A 4,693-nucleotide genomic window follows, 5' to 3' on the forward strand; every position below is an offset into this window, starting at 1 on the left:
TTCCCTTAAGTGTCAGAATACTCGGCGCTCTCCATTGGTGTCAGCCTACTGCTTCCACACCTTTGCCTTCTGTTTTAACAGAGTCCGTCATCGTCTGCTACACGGAGTAACGAAACCCCGCCCATCCTGGGCCAGCCCCACAACCGTGGCGGTGCTTGAGCCCATCACTGCAGCCACTGTGTCAATCATCTTGATGACAGTCTTCCTCTTTTTTGCCTGCGTATTTTACACGTGGCCAGCATGATGTCATTCTCCAGGGCTGGGCCCTCCTGATAACACGAGCCAAGTGTGTGACGCAAAGCCGCCCTGTCCTCCTTTCCAAGGAGCATTCTGGCGGCACGTCTTCCAAGTCAGATTTGTTCACTCTTCTCGCAGTGCACGTACAGTCAACATTCTTTGCCGACACCGTAATTCAAAGGCGTCAACTCTTCTTCAGTCTCCCTCATTCGCTGTCCAGCTTTCACACGCATATGAAGCTACTGAAAATACCATGGTTGGGTCAGGCACACCTTAGTCTTCACAGTGACACGCGGGCTTTTTAACACTTTAAAGCCGTCTTTTGCGGCAAAAATTCCCAGCGCGGTATGTCCTTTGCTTTCCTGACTGCTGCCTCCCTGTGTGGGTGGTGGCTCCACCACCGTAACACGGACAACGTCCAGTCTGGCCAGGGCTCCAGGACATCGTGGTCAGCCATTCTCAGAAGACGCCCCTGGTCCAAACCTGTCATTTCCACCCTACGACCGAACTAGCCCAAACATGAGCCAGTCAGGAATGCGTCAGCCGTGTCCCCGACCTCGGCCACTGCAGCAGCGCCGGCCACTGAAGACAGCGATGCCCCAGCTGCCCGGGGTGTCTGCCTTAAGCCCCTCCCACTCTGTGCCTCGGCAGAAGCCTGGCCTCGCCCCGGAGGACCTGCCGCTCCCCCAGGGAAGCTGCTAGTATCACCATAAATCTCTCCTCCAGGAACTGTTCACAGCAGGTGTCCTACCCTTCAACAACCCAAGGGAGGATTACTCGGCCTGAGGAGAAACCCAAGTCCTGGTGCAGGTGAGATGCCGTTCACACGGATGGACAGATGGATGCCGCAAACAGCCCAATGGGAGCAATCAGCCAGAGCAGGACAGGACTGCTGATCTCACTGATGTGAAATACGCAGGCTTCAGGAAACAGATATGCAGAAAGCGGAGATGGGCGGTGGTGGCCGGGGATGGCAGGTGGAAATGGGAAGGAACTGCTCATGGGCCATGAGTTCACTATAGGGCTGGAGGTGCCACGGGAGGAGGAGTGACCTGGAGGAGGAGTGACGGGAGAAGGAGTGACGGGAGGAGGAGTGACGGGAGGAGGAGTGACGGGAGAAGGAGTGACGGGAGGAGGAGTGACGGGAGGAGGAGTGACCTGGAGGAGGAGTGACGGGAGAAGGAGTGACGGGAGGAGGAGTGAGGGGAGGGGGAGTGATGGGAGGAGGAGGAGTGACGGGAGGAGTAGTGATGGGAGGAGGAGTGACGGGAGGAAAAAGGACGGGAGGAGGAGGGGAGGAGGAAGGACAGGAGGAGGAGTGAGGGGAGGAGGAGGAGTGACGGGAGGAGGAGTGAGGGGAGGGGGAGTGATGGGAGGAGGAGGAGTGACTTGGAGGAGGAATGATGAGAGGCAGAGCGACAGGAAGCGAAGCGATGGGTGGAAGAGTGACAGTAGGAAGAGCAACCTGGAGACTGATGGGAGGAGTGAGTGGGGGACTCAAGGGAACCACAGGACTGAATTGGGTGGAGGAGTGACAGAAGGAGGAGAGACCTGGACACGGACGGACAGGGGAATGAGTGGAGGACTAGAGGCTACAATGTAACTGAATCCCATGTTTAGGCGTTACTGAGATGACACATCTTGTTCGTTATATTTTCAACACAAACACACACATATGTGCACACACGCATGCACAAAGACACCCATACATATCCACACACACGTGCACACACGTGCACACACGTGCACACATACACACGTGCACATACACATGGATACACAGATACACACACATGCACATACATATGCACACACATGTACATGTGCATACATACCAGCGTGTCCACATGCACACACATGCATGCATGCACGTGCACACATGCACACACACATGCACACACATGTACACATACACACATACGCACTTACACACATCAACACAGGCTGGATATTTCATCAGAATTAGAGAAAGTGAGTGTGTCAGGTTTGGCCTCATACCCTGAACTCCTGACAGGAACTAGCGGGGCAATGTCAGTGCTCATCTAGGATAACGAGAACCACCGATGCGGGATAGCATGAGGCCCTGGCGGAGAACTGGGCATGCTGCACCTCCTGGCCAGCACTGTGCCGGGAACCCCACCACGTGGCCAAGCTGTGTCCTGAGGCCAGTGGGCCATCTCTCCTAGAGCCTACTGGCCAGCGGTTTTCAGCCGGCAGCTGCCATCTCACAGGTGACCTGGCTTCTCGGAAAGTGTGTAATGGAGAGTGGCCATGTGGCCGCCAGCTCCTTGTTCTTCCCCACCTTCTGGCTGGCAGGACGGATTTCTGCCGCAGCCCCTCCCTCTCCAGACACGGTGAGAAGTGGACTCCCCGACTCTGGGCACTGCTTTCCACTCTCCAGGAGAGAGGCCAACAGGTACTCTGAAGACATTCCTCCCTCCTACTGCATCTGAACCATGCACACATCATGGGGGGCGGGCACCGTGGGTGGGCACGTGTGCAGGCACCGTGGCCGGGCACTGTGGGCACCGTGGGCGGGCACCGTGTGCGGGCACCGTGGGGCGGGCACCTACCCTGATGTGGCTCACAGGGATGAGGGTGTGCACGTGAGCGAGTGGCCCGGCGTGATTATGGCCATCTTTTGGAGCCCGTTATTGGCAGGTGAGAGTGGCTCCGCTGCCCCACCACCAGAAGATACTGGCAGAGGCAGAAGGGAGCACAGTGGTGGGGGGGGCCTTCCCTCGTCCACGCTGCTGACTGACCATTCTGCTGAACCACCTTTTCTTCTTGATTAACATTAAAAGAAACTGTGAAACACTGTGTCCCAAAACTCCTGCTCGAAGGACAAGCCCCACACCCCACCGGCTCGGTGGACACATGCAAGCCGCTCAGACAGCACAAGGCCGGCCCCCAGGAGTTATTTGCTCAGAGGGGGTGTCGTTGCCCACACTCAGACGCCTGACCAAGGAAGCCTTCCAAAGCCCCACAAAGCTGGGGACAGACATGAATCCATCCCACTGATTTGCAGGAAGATCTGAATTCTGTAATCAGTTAAAAGGAAGGAACAGAACCAACGTCAAAGCCATTGACATGAACACAGAGCTCCCTCCCAGCTCAGCCCCTCCCCAGTCCCAGGACTTAGTTTCCGTTGCTAACAGTAAGCAGCTGGGGAAAAGGCAGGTCCCACACAGGGGCGAGGCCCTCCTACACGCATCAGCCACAGAACCAAGGCCACGGCCATGCCATGAAAAAGGAGCCAGGTAGAGGGAGGTGGAGGGCAGACCTGGCGTGGGCCCAGCTCCGAGAGGCAGCCGTCTCCAGAGCTCACAGCTAAGGACAGAGCCCAGGGCCAGGGCCGCCCTGGGGCTCCAGGGGGATCCCCAGGGCACAAAGGCCCATGTCTGCCTCATCTCAGGGCCGCGTGTGGACCTGCACTCGGGGCAGAACGAAGCCCACAGCAGGCAGGGAGACGAGGCTTACCGACACTGCGACACACCATCCGCAACACACCATCTTCCCGTCTCCAGACAGGCATTCAGGCCCACGTTTTTGACAGGAGCATCATGTAAAATACTAGCTTTCCTAGAATTACACAGAACTGGGGCAAGGAGGCGTTAAATCACGCTCACGTCCCCCAGTGAAGTTCACACACCTCTGCAGCCCCCTCCCTCAAACCACAGCTGTGGTCATTAGGAGGAAGCCATGACACTTACGACCGTCAAAGAAGGAGGCAGGTAACACATCTGTTTCCCAGGTACGCACAGCTCAGGGGGCAGAGGGCACCCCGTAAGAGCAGCAAGAAGGGCTGCCGGCCACACATGCCCTGCGACCAGCTCCCCGAGGAGAGAGGTGGGTCAGACCCTGAGCAGCCCACCGCGTAGTGCAGGGGTCTGCAAGGTTCCATCCACCACATCCACGTACACTCTGGGGGGACTGCAATGAGGAAAGGAACTGGCGAGGCATGTGCTGGAGAGTCCATGGTGTGGGCAGGTGGCGGCCACCTCTCAGCCTTGATTACAGAGGCCTGGCAGCACTGTCAGGGCGAGAGCCCTGGGCAGCACGGGTTGGGGCAGGAGGAAGTGCTCTGTGAGGGCCCCGGGGCCCCCCAGCACACTGGACAAGGCTCTCTCCTGGCCCCTTCTCATCTGCTCACTGGGCTTTCTGCCACACAGGCCTCCGAGCGTGAGGGAAGGGAGCTGGTTGTTGGGTCCCAGCACTAGTACAGCAGGCATGACAGCACAGACTTGGCGTTGCTGTCCATGCAGACAAACGGAAAGAGCAAGGGTGCGGCACTATGCAGGCCCAGAGTCTGGGTCTAGGTCACAATTAGCAGGAGAGAGAACCTGCCCCCAGAGGCTGAACAAGTAAGGGGTCATCATCTCAGATGCACATGGTGGTCCTAGGTTACGGGTTCCCCACATTGGAAATGCCAGGTAAGTTCCGATTGGACTGGTGT

The 4,693-nt window shown here is 57.6% G+C and overlaps 1 protein-coding gene across 1 annotated transcript in view; it reads right to left on the reverse strand.

Annotated features, from left to right (window-relative positions):
* The window catches only part of TBC1D22A (TBC1 domain family member 22A), a 390,269-nt gene that overhangs the window by 50,321 nt on the left and 335,255 nt on the right, over positions 1 to 4,693 (reverse strand). The gene's annotated exons all lie outside the window — the stretch shown is intronic.

This window comes from Orycteropus afer, unplaced genomic scaffold (genome assembly GCF_000298275.1).
Source record: "Orycteropus afer afer isolate SDZICR_OR568_19922 unplaced genomic scaffold, OryAfe1.0 scaffold00587, whole genome shotgun sequence".
In the NCBI taxonomy this organism is placed as follows: domain Eukaryota; kingdom Metazoa; phylum Chordata; class Mammalia; order Tubulidentata; family Orycteropodidae; genus Orycteropus; species Orycteropus afer.